The following is a 16,095-nucleotide window of genomic DNA, read 5'->3' as shown; positions in this document are numbered from 1 at the left end:
TGGGTTATTCTAGGTATTTTGCATTTCTATACTTGTATCAGCTTATCCATTTCTACAAAAAGTATGCTGGCATTCTAATTGGGATTGGGTTGAAATCTATAGATCAAGTTGGGGAGAGGTGACATCTTTTGCCTCCTGATCCACAAGCATGGTATAACTCTCAGTTTATTTAGGTCATCTTTAATTATTCTCAGTGTCATGGTTAGGGACAGGTGTCAACTTGGCCAAGTTGTGGTACCTGTTTATCTGATTGGGCAAGCGCTGGCCTGTCTGTTGCGATGAGGACATTTCATAGAGTTAGATCATGATCAGGTCAGCTGCATCCACAGCTGATTCCATTTGTAATCAGCCAAAGGGGAGTGTCTTCTGCAATTAGTGATGCTAAATCCAATCATGGGAAGCCTTTTAAGGAGGACTCAGAGGAGACAGGTTCCATTCCTGCTTTGGCTGGTGAGCCTCTCCTGTGGAGTTCATCCAGGCCATCCATTGGAGTCATCGGCTTCGCAGCCTGCCCTGTGGATTTTGGACTCTGCGTTCCTACGGTCACGTGAGACACTTTCATAAATTTTATATTTGCAAGTGTTCCCTGTTGATTCTGTTTCTCTAGAGAACCCTAACTAATAAAACCACTTCACATATTTTTAAGCACCTTATCATAGTATACTTCCATTTCACCCTTCTCTGCCTTTGTGTTATTGTTTTCTTATATTTTACTTCTACATATGTTATAAATCCCACAACAGATTACTGTTTTGCTTTAAATAGTTGATTATTTTTAAAGAGATTTGAAAACATGAGAAAAAAAATTTTATATTGCTGGCATATTTACTGTTTCCAGTGTTCTTATTACTTTATGTAGGTTCAAATTCCTTTCAGTAGTCATTTTCCTTCTGCCTGAAGAATTTTCTTTAACATTTCTTTCGGACCAAGTGTGCTAGCAATGAATTGTTTCAGCTTTTGTCTCAATGTCTTTGTTTTTGAAAGGTCTTTTCATTGGTGTGGAATTCTAAGTGGGTAGGTTTTTTCAATATTTTAAAAGTGTCAGTCTATTGTCTAGTTGTGTGCATTGCTTTTGATGAGATGTATTCTGTCATTTTCATCTTTATTCCTTTCTACGTAGTGTCTTTTCTGTGACTGCATTTAGATGTTGTCTTTAGCGCTGCTTTTCACAAGTCTGGTTATGATATACCTTTGTGTGTGTGTATGTGTGCGTGTGTCTGTGTGTGTGTGTTCTTTCACGTTCGTTCTGCTTGAGGTTCACTGAGCTTCTTGTATCTGTGCATTTATAGTAATCGAATTTGGAAACTTTTTGGTCATTATTTCTTTGAATTCTTCTCTCTACTCCCTCCTTTTCTTATTTCCCTGGGACTTCAATTAGATGTATGTTAGGCCAATTGATATTGTCCCACAGCTCACTAATGCTCTCATAATTTTATCGGTCTATTTTTCTGTCTGTGTTTTATTTTGGATAGTCTATAGTCTGTCTTCAAATTCACTGATTTTTTTCCTCATGAATTATCAAAACTATTTTTAATGTCAGATAGTGTATTTTTCATTTCAGGTTTTGAATCTTCATTGCTATAAGTTTTAATTTGTGTCTTTTATAAATCTTCCATTTCTCTCTTCATCCTGTTCATGCTTTCCTCTATCTTTTTAAACATATGGAAAACATTTATAATAGCAATTTTAATGTTCTTGTCTACTATTTCTATCGACTGGCACTTTTCTATGTCCATTTCTATTGATTGATTTTTTCCTATTATTATGAATCATATCTTCCTATTTCTTTGCATGCTTAGTAATTCTTTATTGGATGCTCGATATTGTGAAATTTATATTGTGTTAATAGAGTGCTAGAGTTTGTTGTATTAGTTTGGCTTTGCTTTGCATGCAGGTGGAATGACTTTAATCTTTTTGAATCTTGTGTTTAAGCTTTGTCCAGACAGCTTTATTCGAGACTAATTTGGTTCCACCATAGAGGCAATACTCTTCTCAGCGATCTAACTGCCTCGTCTCTTAGGAAGTCTTTCCTTACCAGCTGGTGGGAGGGAACCCAGCCTATTCTTGATCCTGTGTCAGCTCTGGGGACTGTGCTTCCGACTCCCTTCTGGTGGCTCTTTCCTCGCTTTGGCTAGTCTTCTCACACACATGCACAGACCAGTAAGTACTCAAGTAAAGATCTGAGGAGCTCCTGCTGCACATCTCTGTGTGGCTCCCTCCTTTCTGGCACTCTGTCCCACAATCTACTCGCTATAGCCTCCAACTTAGGCTTCCTTATGTTGCAGCCTGAAACTTTCTTCAAACAGTTATTGGAGCACTTGCCGGGCTCATGGCACTCATTTTCAGTTTCTCAGGAAACAAGGGATTACTGTTCTATGATGCCTGTATTCCAATGTCTTAAATTTTGTCTGGTTTTCTAGTTACTTAAGGTGAGAGGGTAATCCATTCCTGTCTTTTCATATGGCCAGTAGCAGAAGTCAGAGTTGGCTTTTAATCATTCATTTGTATCTTCCCAGCTCTATTTATTACCTAAGAAGAGATGACTATTCACTAAATGTCAGATTAGAGGGAACTTTAGTGGAGAGTATAAAAACACAGATGTAAGAGGAAAAAGGCTAGTCTGCTATAATAAGCAATTCAAAATTAAAGTGGCTTGGAGAGACGAAAGTTTATTTTTCTGATTTAATAATTTAGGTATGCATCAGGGAATCCCCTGATACTGTGTCAAACTTTAGGGACACCCAAATCAATACGCCATGTCCTCGACCATGAGGCTTACTCTTGTGAAGCTTATGTAGGTGGCAGACTAGCTAAACTACCTATAGGCATGCCTAAGAGTTACTTCTGGAGGACCTCTGTTGTTGCTCAGATGTGGCTTCAGTCTCTCTAAGCCCAAAACTGCAAGTGAATCATTGCCCACCCCCCTGCGTGGGACATGACGTCCAGGGGTGAGAGTCTCCCTGGTGATGTAGGAGATGACTCCCAGGGATGAATCCAGACCTGGCACTATGGGATCAACAATTCCATCCTGACCCAAAGGGGAAATAGAAGTGTAACTAAGAAAGAATCAGTGGTAGAGAGAGTTCAGTAGAGTTGAGAGGTTACTCTGGAGGTTGCTCTTACACAAGCTTCAGGTAGACCTTGCTACCTATCATAACCTGCCAACCCCCAACCAGGACCATTCCAGCCAGTCTTAAAGAACACCTATGGCAATATATAAGATTCCACAAGGGTTCCATGCACTAGAGTAACTTTTCAGAAACCTTCAACCTCCAGATGGGTCCCTGGTCCAGATGAGTCCTGAAACCTAGCCCAGCCTTTCCAGAAGAACATCAGATGGTTCCCTCTCCCTACCCCATATTAGTGACAGATCCTTCCCATATAAAAATTTAGAATGGCCATAGCCCAAACACCTCTAAAGAGAGGGATGGAAAGATCAATGGTGATGGTAGAGTTATACAGAAAAGATAGGATTTAACATATGAATATGAATGCTGAATTATTAAATAATAGGGGGAACAAATGTTAAAATAAATTCAGTTTGAAATAGTGGTAAATGAAAGTGAGGGGTAAGGGGTATGGTACGTATAGTTTTTTTTCTTATCATTTTATTTCTTGTTCTGTTGTCTTTTTATTTCTTTTTCTAAATCGATGCAAATGTACTAAGAAATGATGACTATGCAACTATGTGATGGTATTAAGAATTACTGATTTTATATGTAGAATGGAATGATATCTAGATGTTTTGTTTGTTAATTTTTTTTAATTAATAAAAAAGTTAAAAAAAAAAAAAAGAACACCTAGGGCAATATATATATAAGATTCCACAAGGGTTCCAGGCACTAGAGTAACTTTCCATTAGCCTACAACCTCCAGATGGGTCCCTGATCCAGATAAGTCCTGAAACCTAGCCCAGCCTCTCCGGAACATCAGATAGTTCTATCTCCCTACCCATATTAGCAACAGACCCTTCCAATAGCAAAAATTTAGAACTGCCATAACCCAAACAACCCCAAAGAAAGGTATGGAAAGATCAAAGGTGATGGTGGAATTATAAATAGAAGATAGGGCTTAACAAATGAATAAGAATGCTGAATCATTAAATTGATATCTCTTTATTGTGAAATGTAACCCATGTCAAAGTCTGAAATATGTTCTACAACTAATTGTGGTGCTGTGCTTGGAAATTTATCACTTTTTTTTGTATATATGTTATTGTTCACAAAAAAAGAGTTGATTGTGATGATAAAAAAGTATTTAAGCCCTCTAACCTCCTATATTCTGGAGAAGCTAGAAGAAAAAATATGAGGATTGTATGGTAGCCTATGACAAACTCTGGGATCTATCCTGTAACCACTTTTTGAAGAGTACTTTGAAAACTATTGCTTTTTTATTCTTTGTTTTGTATATATGTTATACTATACAGTAAAAAAAGCTAAAAAAAATTGATATCTCTTTTCATCTCCAGTATCTTAGAACAACTAGAAGTAAAAACCTAAAATTGTGAAATTGCAACCCATGTCAAACTCTGAAACATGTTCTACAACTAATTGTGGTGCTGTGCTTTGAAATTTATAGCTTTTTAGTATATATGATATTTTTTACAAAAAGAGAAGAAAAAAAGTCAATTGTGAATGTAAAAAAATGTTAAAGTCCTCTATATTCTAGAGCAGCTAGAAGGAAAATCTGAGAGGATCGTATGGTAGCCCATGACACACTCTGGGAGCTGTCCTGTAACTACTTGTTGAAGAGTGCTTTGAAAACCATTGCTTTTTTCTTTCTTTGCTTTGTATATATGTTATATTATACAATAAAAAAAGTTAAAAGTAAAAAAAAAAATCTGATATGCTGTCCATGGCAGCTCCACAGGCTCAGCACTTCCTCCATCTTGCTCTTGTCTGAGGAGTGCTGCTTTGCTTTTCATGGTCAAAGACAGCTTTCTGCACACCTGTGTTCCAGCCTGCAGGAAGAAGGAGAGAGGAAGGGGGTATTTGCTTCTGCTTTTTTAAAATTTTATTTTATGGCATAGCACTCCATTTATTTAAGTCTTCTTTAATATCTCTCAGCAATGCTTTGTAGTTTCTGATGTAGAGATTTTGCACATATTTTATTAAATTTATCCATAAGTATTTTGTAATGCTATTGCAAATGTCTCTTTTTGGTGGACTTTGTATTTTAGACCAGGTTTAGGTTTACAGAAAGTACAGAGTTCCCATATTATAACCTATTTCATCCTCAGTTTTCCCTATCACTGACATTTTGGATTAGTTCAGTGTTGGGCATGGATGAGACCGAGGTCACATGTTCCCTGCAGAGCTATTGCCAAGCTGTCTCTACCAGAATAGGCACCTGAGGTCCTGAAAAGACTAAAGTGTTGCAAAGCTGCTTGAGTCTGGGGCAGAAGGCGGCCTTGGGAACCCTGTAACTTTTGATTCATCAAGGCACAGAGAAGCAGATGGCTCAGCCCCTGCTTCCTCCTTCCCCTTCAAAAGTTACACTTTTGTTACTTTCTTTACCTCTTTAGTTACACTCTTGTTACTTTCTTTACCTTGCAGCCCTATAAAATAAACAGTGCTGAACCTCTTGGGGTCTTTGCTCTCCATCAGAGCTCAGAGTCCCACGTGGTCCCAGCTTAAACTGTATCTTTGTCCTTTGTCTTTCGTAACTCCTCATCACCCCCTTTCAGTCCCGACACTGAGCCGTGTCATGGCAGGTGGTGCCCAAATAGGGACCTGAATACGGAGGAGTCCTAAGCCAAGACGCGGGGACACTCCATGGTGTGCGCACAGTTTAGAACTAAGGTAGGGGGGAGCACCTGAAAGTACAGCCAGGTGTAATAATCATAGGGCATTCTGGTTCAAAGGAACTGGAATTATATGTGAATATGTTAAAGGTGATGTTTAAGCCTAGGGGAGGAAATGTTAAGAGAAGCCAGCTTGGTACCCTTTTAGGTTTTGTTCAAGAAACTTGTCCTTGGTTTCTCGAGGAAGGAATGGACAATCCGGAGACCTGGGTTAAGGTGGGAAAACGGCGAAGAGACCGCTATGTAGCAGAAGGTCTAGATAAGATGTCCATTTATACCTTTTCTACATGGTCCCTAATTCAGGAACAGATTGATCCTGGCCCACAGCGTGGCCGGCTCCCAAAAACTGAGACAGCAGAGTCAGTACTGAGGAAACTCTACAGGAAACTGCGCAGGGATGTGACAGTCTTACACCGTCCTCAGAGCTCTGCTCCCGTGCAACCTGCCACCCGCACCCGGTTCTGAGAAACCAACCCTGCAAAAATCGTCAGATGGGGGTGATGAAATAAAGTTACAGGAGGGAGCAAGAAAAGGAATGTATAATTCTGACCCCGAGGAGAACGATCTAAATTCAGCTTTGCAAGACATTCATTTGAGTACTGCTGCTAGTGGGGCTCTGAGTGGTAGGAAAGCAACCTTTGAATCTAAAACCCCATCCTCTGCGTCACTTTCTCCCCCTGCAAAAAAGCATTCTTGGGGCTCAAGCTGTAGGTGAAGATACCACTGGGTTTTGGGTTTTTCCTGTCCTGGAGAAGCCAGACCCTAACAATCCCGCTAATTCTTTGCGTTATCACAAGCCAGTCCCTTCTAAAACTTTGCAAGACTTGAACTCACCTACCGCCATGTACGGTGCCACTTCCCCTTTTGTGCTTGGCCTGTTGGAGACCCTCGGAACCTCCCCCATGGCTCCACATGACTGGGTGACCATAGCTGAAGCCTGTTTTAACTCCGGGGGTTGTCTGCTGTGGGAAACCAGTTTTCATGAACTTGCATGGAGCAAACAGGGCGTAATCCACAGTGACAAGGTCCCATAACGGCAGAAATGCTTACGGGAACGGGTCCTTTTCAGCAGGTACAACAGCTTTGTTTCACCTTGCAGGCTGATCAACAGATGGCTGTAGCCACCCAGAGGACTTGGCGTGAATTACCCAATAAAGGAGAAAAGATTTTAGACATCACTGCAGTCTGGCAGGGTCTCCACGAGCCTTTTCAGGACTTTGTAAAAAACTCAATTGTTTGCTGAGTACATAGTGGGGGTTGTTGAAGCAGGAAAATGAATGGTAAAGCAACTGGCCTTTGAAAATGCTAATAAGGCCTGTAAGGAAGCTTTACTTACTTTACGACCCTATAGAAAAAAGGCCAATATTCAAGAAATGATTCGCATTTGTGTGGACATTGGGCCAGTCCATATGCAGGGATTAGCCATGGCTGCTGCCTCAGAGAGGTGTTTCAAAGCCAAGAAAAGGGGGGTGGAAGCTGTTTCAAATGTGGTAAAGCAGGACACTTTGCAAAGCACTGTAAAGCTGTAGGCAAAAACCTGTCAAAAATGTCACAGCGGCCTCCAGACCCTAAAGTGCCAGGCACACATCCCCAGTGCCAACACAGTAAACACCGGGCCAATGAGTGTCGCTCTCAAACTGATATCCATGGTCCGCCTTTAGGACACCTCCAGGGAAACTGGCTTCGGGGCTGACCCCAGCCCTGCCAAATAGTAGGGGTTCCTGCTGTCAGTCTAGCCACACCCCAAACCGGTATTCATTCAGAACCTCTTCTGAGCAGCCCCAGGGAGTGCAGGACTGGACCTCAGTCCCACCTCCAGATGTGTACTAATTTCAGAAATGGGACTGCAGGTCAGCCCTACAGGGGTATACGGGCCTCTGCCCACAGGGACAGTCGGTCTAATACTGGGGCGAAGTGGCATGTCTCTTAAAGGGTTTCCAATTTTACCTGGGGGTATAGATGAAGATTATACAGGGGAAATAAAGGCTATAGCCCTCACTACTCATGCTCAGATTTTACCGGAAAACGAAATAGTACAACTTCTCATTTTTCCTAACACTAAGGCCAGAAAAGTGTCAATATCTGAGCCTCGAGGAAATAAAGGGTTTGGGTCATCCGATGTGGCATACTGGAGTCAAGCTGTTCAAAAGGGTAGGCCAGAGTTAAACTTACAAAACAATGGAAAATCATTTAAGAGTATTTTTGATACCGGGGCTGATGTATCTGTCATCGCCTCTTGATGGGGGCTGATGTATCTGTCATCGCCTCTCGACGCTGGCCAGACACCTGGCCTTGCCAAAATGCAAGCTCAGAGCTTCAGGGCACTGGGGATGCTGCAGCCTCTCTGCAGAGTACTCACGCCCTTTGACGGGAAGACAAGGAAGGAAACATAGGCTGTTTCAACCCCTATATTCTTTGAAATCTCCCTGTTAATTTGTGGGGAAGAGATATTCTGGAACACACGGGAATAATTTTAGTTATCCCTAGCATTATTGTCACTCATCAAATGTTTCAACAAAATTTATACCTAATAAAGGACGAGGGGACACCAGCAAGAGCAGATGGAGCCCATACGACGGATCAGGCATCAGGGTAGAAAAGGCCTAGGTTACCAGTCTCAGGAGGTTTAATGGGGGCATTGGTCAAAACCCCCACCCAGTTGTGTTGAACAATTAGTCAAAGAGCAGCGAAATGCTGGACAGATTGAGCCTACTAATTGTCCATGGAATACACCTATTTTTGTTGTAAAAAAGAAATCAGGAAAATAACATCTATTGTAAGATCTTAGAGCCATTAATGAAATTACGGAAATTATAGGTCCTTTGCAACCAGGTTTGCCATCTCCAACAGCTACCCCTTTAACTCATCATTTATTTGTCATAGATTTGAAGGATTGTTTTTTCACTGTTCCTTTATGTCCCAGTGATTGTAAAAGATTTGCATTTAGTGTTCTCTCCCTAAATCATAAGGCTCCTGTAAAAAGGTATTTCTGGAAATTTTTACCTCACAGCATGGCAAATAGCCTGACACTCTGTCAAGAGTTCATGGCCAAAGCTGTACAACCTGTCCGGCAACATTTTCCTGATGCATATATAATTCATTATATGGATGACATCTTAATCAGCCGTGCTGATAAATGCAAATTAATTGACGTTTTCAGTGAGCTAAAAATTTCTCTCACTGCTCACGGACTTCAAATAGCCCCCGAGAAAATCCAGAAAGTCGCTCCTTTTTCATCTCTAGGACAAATTGTAGAAAACAGAAAAATCCATCCCCCCAAATTGGAAATTAGAATAGATTGTTTAACAACCTTAAATGATTTCCAAAAATTATTAGGTGACATTAATTGGCTCAAACTGAGCCTACAGTTAACCACGGGAGACCTTGCCCCTTTGTTTAAAACCTTACAAGGTGACCCTCCACCCCCCTCTCCCCGACAGCTGTTGGAGGAGGGATGCCTAGCCCTTCACAAGGCTGAAACCACCATGCAGGAAGTTCAGTTTACTCCTTATAATCCTGACCAAAGCCTCCGTCTTCTTGTACTGCCACAGCCCATATCCCTACTGGTGCACTGTGGCAGGAAAATGGGATCTTGGAATGGATACACTTGTCACATTCTCTCTCCAAGGTGCTAACTCCTTATCCGTACCTAGGGGCTCAGATAATTAGCAAGGGTAGGACATGGTTATTACAACTTGTGGGCCTTGGACCTCAGTATATCACAGTTCCTTTTACTGTTCAACAACAAAATTGGCTATGGCAATTTTCTAGTTCTTCGCGGTTAGCATTATTAGCCAACTTTACTGGTCAAATCGATATCCATTACCCAGCTAATAAAATTTTGCAATTTGCCATGCAAATGGCATTTGTTTACCCCCAAGTCATAGTTCAAACTCTTTTGCCCAAGGCCTGTACCTTATTTACTGATGGTTCAAGTGCAGGAAGGGCAGGATATTATTCTTCCATCACGTCAAAGATGATTCAAACATCTTTTCAGTCAGCACAATGAGCAGAAATTCATCCATTATCTTAGCTCTTACTTTGCCAGTGAAAACCTAAATATCTACAATGACAGCAATTATGTTATTGTATGATGAAAATTGTAGAAACTGCCATCATTGGACACACTAGTAATGAGGAATTATTTCATCTATTCTTTAAACTTCAGTCACTAATCAGGGCCTATAAGCATCATTGCTTTATCGGCCACATACATGTCCATTCTAACTTGCCCGGTCCTTTAGCTTTTGGCAGTGCAATGGCTGATCAGTTGGTAGCAGCTGTCACATCTCCTACTCCCTATGAAGGGGCTGTTGTAGAGCATAGTCTCCATCATCAAAATGCCAAGGCACTGAGAAAACAGTCTAAACTTCCTAGAGAACAAGCCAGACAAATTGTTAAGCGATGTGGTCAGTGCAGCATTCATCACCCAGCTCTTAATACGGGCGTCAATCCAAGAGGCTTAACTGCTAATCACCTGTGGCAGATGGATGCTACTCACATCCCGGTTTTTGGACGTCTGCATTGGGTCCATGTTTCTATTGATACTTTCTTAGGTTTCATTTTTGCCTCGGCACAAACTGGAGAAAGTGCCAAACATATAATCAACCATTACCTCACTGCTTTTGCTGCTTTGGGAAAACTTAAAGAAATTAAAACTGATAATGGGCCTGATTATGTATTAGAAAAACTTTGAGCATTTGCTCATCAACTACACATTGAACTGAAAACAGGTATTCCCTCTAACCCCCAAGGTCAGGCAATCATTGAACGAGCACATTCAACACTCAAAACACAAATTTTTAAACGAAAAAGGGGGAATATGGACTATGCCCCTATAACATATAATCTATGGGATCATCCCTTATTTACTTTAAATTTTTTGAACTGTGATGAGGAGGGTACTACTGCCATAGAAAGGCTTTTCGGAACTCATCTTCTAGTCCTAAAGGACATGCCTTGTGGAAGGATTTAGCTACCGGACAGTGGAAGGGCCCTGATCCCATTCTCATTTGGGGTAGAGGTCATGCTTGTGCTTTTCCAGAGAATTCATCTAAACCAGTGTGGGTCCCCAAAAGCTTTGTGAGGCAACATGAACCCAGAGGAGCGTCTCATCCCACTGTTCGAGAAACTGAGGCTCGTTCTCAGAGTAACCATGACTGCCAAGGCTGGACCCCTGAAACCAATCATCTCCATTCCAGCAGAACAGAGCTTTGCCCAAACTCAACGCCCTATGGCTAACACGATGAGGGGCGCGGCATACCCTACTTGGGCTCAGTTGAAGAAATTAACATCCGACACTCAGGAACTCACTCATAGACAAGGCATGGAAAAAACCCGGAATGTTTCCTTCTCGCCGTGATGGCCCTGGTACCCACTCAGCTAAGTATGGTAAGGGACCACCTAGAGCAGAACCAAACTTGTTGGACTTATTTTCCCAACCCTCCCATAGCACATGTAGTTACCTGGGAAGGAGAATCAGTACCAATATTTACTAATGGTACCTGCCTTGTTGAGGGGTGTCCTGATTATCATATCACTCCTGAGCATAAGCTATTTAATTATTCTGGTTTTAGTCTCCAAATACCTATCTGTTTGTCCATAAATAGAAATAAAGCTTATTGTCTTGAATCACAACCTCAATTTAAAACTACAGTTTTATCCAATGGGTCTTCTTGGATAGGCAAAATGTTAAAATTTCAAGGATTTAATAACATGAGCCTTGAACCCCTTAATTCCAACCAACCTAGGCCATATGCCATCCCCATAAGCTCAGATGGGTCCAAGGGATTGATCCCCCTTGGAGACAGTATGTGTATCCACGTCCATAGATATGCGATAACGAATAACCAAAGTATTTTTGATTGGGCCCATAATCTCAGTGACACCAGTAACAAAGATGAAAATACCACTGGAGGATTTGTTACAACCATCCTCACAACCAGTGAAGGACATTATCAAAAGGAAATTTGGAAGCTATGGCCACATCTTTCATTAACTGAACAAGCCATAGTCTTGCAAACTTAGGAGATGTGGGGTCTGAAAGTACTGGACTTCCAGTCATGTGTCCAACACCTTTATGTGCTACTTACTGGGAATGTTAACATTCCCAATTATAGTATTGAGTTTTTCAATTGCAATCTTATCAGTTGTATAAATCGAATAATTCAAGCATCTGGGTCCCAAATTTTTGTAGTTGACCGGCCGTCCTCTGTTATGATCCCCACCTTGGGGATCTCTGGACCTTGGTTATGGATAGAGGCCTCCAGGTATTAAAGGAAATGCATAACCAACTTGCTCACCCTCACTGAGCACTGGGACTAATTATTTTTGGAATAGTTACTCTTGTCACATTATTAGTCACTTTAACCACTTCTGCAGTTGTTCTTTCTCAAAATGTACAAAATGCCCATTTTGTTAATAACCTAGCTCAAAACACTTCTATTGCTTTGCAAAAGCAAGAAAAAATAGATATTAAATTAGAAGTCAAGCTTAATACTTTACAGGCTGCAGTCATAGGTGTTGGCAATGAGGTAGAAAGTTTTAAATTCAGACAAAAGTTGCTACGCCACGCTAATTATCAGTACATGTGCATGACATCAGTTCCGTGTAGTAAGTCATTATGGAAATGACCTAAAGTTCAAAAGCATTTGCAGGAAGCTTGGAGCCACCTTAATATCAGTTTAAATTTAAAACAATCACGTGAAGAAATTCTAAGCATACAAAAGAGTCACGATGAAGTTGTTGATCCCGCTACAGTGGCAGGAGACATCTTGAGTGAATTACAGGACTTTAATCCTCTAAATATTTTGAAGTACTCAGTTTAGTATTTGAGGCTATAATCCTTTTGCTACTAATCTTGTTTCTTATAATTTCTGTCGGAATCCGGAACCTCCGAAACGAAATCCGACCCCTCCAATTAAACACTTTTGAGCTGCGTTTAAAAAATAAAAAAGGGAGAGATGTTGGGTGCGGATGAGACAGAGGTCACATGTTGGCTGTAGAGAAATAGCAAAGCTGCCTCTATGGGAATAGGCAGCTGATGTCCTGGAAAAACTAAAGTGTTGCAAAGCTGCTTGAGTCTGGGGTGGAAGGAGGCCTTGGGGAACGGGTAACTTTAGACTCATCAGGCCACAAGAAAGCAGGTGGTTCAGCCAGTGCTTCCTCCTTCCAGTTCTTTAGTTACACTTTTGTTCCTTTCTCTACCTGGCAGCCCTATAAGATAAACAGTGCTGAACCTGGTGGGGTCTTTGAGTCTCCATGAGAGCTCAGAGTCCTACCTGGTCCCAGCTTTAACTGTATCTTTGTCTCTTGTCTTTCTTAATTCCCCATTGCTTCTGTTCAGTCCCAACACTGAGCTAGCTTCTCCTGGCAGGGCAGTACATTTGTTACAGTTGATAAACCAATGTTTTTATTATTGTATTATTAACTAAGCACTATCATTTACATTAAGGTTCACTGTTTGTGTGGTACAGTTCTTTTAATTTTTTTTTATTATGGTTACATATATACGACATAAAATTTATCGTTTTAACCACCTTCACGTATACAATTCAGTGGTATTAATTACAGTCACAATATTTTTTGTAGATTCCTCAGGATTTTCTACATTCATAGTTAAGACTTCAGTGGACAAAGGCAGTGTAACGTCTTCTTTTTTGGTTTCTATTATTTATTTTTTTGCCTTACTGCACTACATAGAACCTCTAATTCAATGTTAATGAAAGTGGTGAGAGGGGACATAGCTTCCTTTATTCTTACTCTTGGGGAAAAATGCTTACTCTTTAACCATTATGAGAGATGTCAGCTCTAGGCTTTCAGTAGTTGCCCTTTATCAGATTGAGAAAGTTTCTTTTAATCTTAATTTTTTGAAAGTTTTTATCATAGATCAATTTTTTGGGGCTTTTATAAAGGGAATTTATTATGTTGCAAGTTTACAGTTCTAAGACCATGGAAATGTCCAGACTAAAGGCATCCAGAGAAAGATAACTTAACTCCAAAGAAAGGGCCGTTGGGTATAGAATACCTCTGTCAGCTGGGAAGTCTTGTGGCTGGCATCTGCTGGGGTTTTTGGCTTCAGGTTTTCAGAGCGCTTCCCTGGGGGCATTTTCTTTCTACATCTCTGAATGTCTGGGTCTCATGTTGGCTCTGCCAGCTCTGAAGATTTTTCCAAAATTGTTCCCTCTCAATGGACTCCAGTAAGCCACCCCACCTTGAATGGGTGGAGGCACATCGCCATGGAAACCATCTCATCAGAAAGTCCTACTCACAGTTGGGTGGGTCACATCTCCATGGAAACAACTTAGTCAAAAAGATCCCACCCAGCTACATTGAATGGAGATTAAAGAACACAGCCTTTCTGGGGTACACAGCCAACCGGCACATTCTACCCTCTGGACCCGGAAAAGACATGTTCTTTCTATGTACAAAATACATTCATTCTGTTACAATTTTACAAAGCCTTAAACCATTTCAGTAACAATACAAATACAACACCAAGTCAGAAACAGTGCAAAATTTCATGAAAATCAGTCACAGGCATGGTCTATCGTAAGGCAAAATTCTCTGGCTCTGGCTGCTTCCCCTTTAAGAATATGAACCAGAAGTTGCACACATGATTTCCACTCATATTCCTAGTCACACTAGGCCTTAACTAGTCACATGGCCATATATAGGGGAGTCTGGAAAATGTAATACTAGATCATGTGCTCAGCTAAAATGTCTATTTTTATGGAAGAAGGGGAGAGTGTTTGTTGGGAAGCAGGTAACAGTCTGTACCACATGGATGAGACTTTTCTATATAATAAGAGAGGAGAAGATGCCTTTTAAATGTCTTCTCCTTCAGGAGATGAATTCATCATCACAAAACACTGTTATCAGACGGTAGCAGCAGTAGCTTGGCTTTTCATGAGATGACTGGTGAAGATTGTTTGGTAAGGGTCTCATGGGTTACAGATGAGTCAGTGGAGTGGTTTATAGTGTACTTATACCTGATACTGAGCAAGAGGAGAAGACAGATGAATAAACCTGTGAGTTTTGCCCCAAATCCCATCCTTGTGCATGCCTGGGAATAGAAACTTTGCTGAATAAAAAATGTAGGAGCTTAGCATGATAGCTGAAGTGCTTGACTTCGTGATATCAGTTCGGGATCATGTTTTAAAACCTAACCATCCTTACAAAATTATCCAGGAGTTTTCTGGAAATCACACCCCATCTCATTTGACAGCTTGCCAACTCTCACAGAGAAGTTAGATTATAAAAGTGTTATGGTTACCTGGAAAAATAAGAATAACCAAGCTCACACACAGTGCAAGGGTCTCTTTATCAGAGTGGACTTCAAACTGTGTTTCACAGGAGGCCTTTATGAGTGTCTAGGGCAGAGTGGGGCAGGGAGGCACGGCCATGCAAATGGGTTCCATGGTTCCCATCCCTGTTTCAAACCAAATAACTCTACTTTTATCTGATTTATATGCTAGGCTTCCAGATAAGATTTCATTTGAACAAAACGTTCTAGGACGTAAAAAATAAAAAGTATAAAATAGCTCTTTTACAGTTTAGTTGGTGTGCCAGTTTGAAAGTATTATGTACCCCAGAAAAGCCATGTTTTAATCCTGAGTCAGTCTTGTGGGAGCAGTGGTTTCTTTTAATCCTAATTCGATACTGTAGGACAGGGAATTTTTGATTAGATTATCTCCATAGTGATGTGGCATGCCCAATTGTGGGTGTGACCCTTTGATTAGATGGAGATGTGACTCCACCCCTTGCAGGTGGGTCTTGATTAGTTCACTGGAATCCTTTAAAAGGGGAAACATTTTGGAGAGAGTCAGAAATAACAGAGCTGCTTGGAGAACAGTTGCTTCACAGAATAGAGACACAGATGTTTGGAGATGCTCGGGGCCCAGCAGACATTGCTGTTAGATGTTAAGTGAGCCAGAACCTGGAGAGAGCCAAGGGAAGCCAAGCCATGAAAGCCAGCCCTGGAGAAGCAAAGTGAGGAACAGAGGCTGTAGGCAATGGAGCCCAGGAGCAAGGGACCAGCAGATGCCAGCCATGCGACTTCCCAGCTGACAGAGGTGTTCCAGATGGCATCTTCCTTTCTTGAGTTAAGGTATCTTTCCCTGGATGCCTTAGTTTGGACATTTCCATAGGCTTACAACTGTAAATTGGAAACTTATTAAATTCCCTTTTTAACAGCTGTTTCAGTTCTGGTATATCGCATTCCTGTAGCTTACAAACTAAAACAGTTGGCTAATGCAACGTGCATACTTTATTAACAGATAATTCCACACTTT

General features: G+C 41.1%; 1 long non-coding RNA gene across 1 annotated transcript; it reads right to left on the bottom strand.

Annotated features, from left to right (window-relative positions):
• Positions 1–4,846: 4,846 nt before the first annotated feature.
• Positions 4,847–13,975, bottom strand: LOC143661759 (uncharacterized). The gene is made up of 4 exons (XR_013164809.1): positions 13,830–13,975; positions 9,719–9,866; positions 8,013–8,165; positions 4,847–4,960 (listed from the first exon to the last, which is right to left on the bottom strand). It is a non-coding gene; the product is annotated as an uncharacterized LOC143661759 (long non-coding RNA).
• Between the last annotated feature and the right edge of the window lie 2,120 nt (positions 13,976–16,095).

The sequence above is a fragment of the Tamandua tetradactyla genome, chromosome 17 (assembly GCF_023851605.1).
Source record: "Tamandua tetradactyla isolate mTamTet1 chromosome 17, mTamTet1.pri, whole genome shotgun sequence".
Lineage (NCBI taxonomy): Eukaryota > Metazoa > Chordata > Mammalia > Pilosa > Myrmecophagidae > Tamandua > Tamandua tetradactyla.
This window is presented reverse-complemented; position numbering and strand designations above follow the sequence as displayed.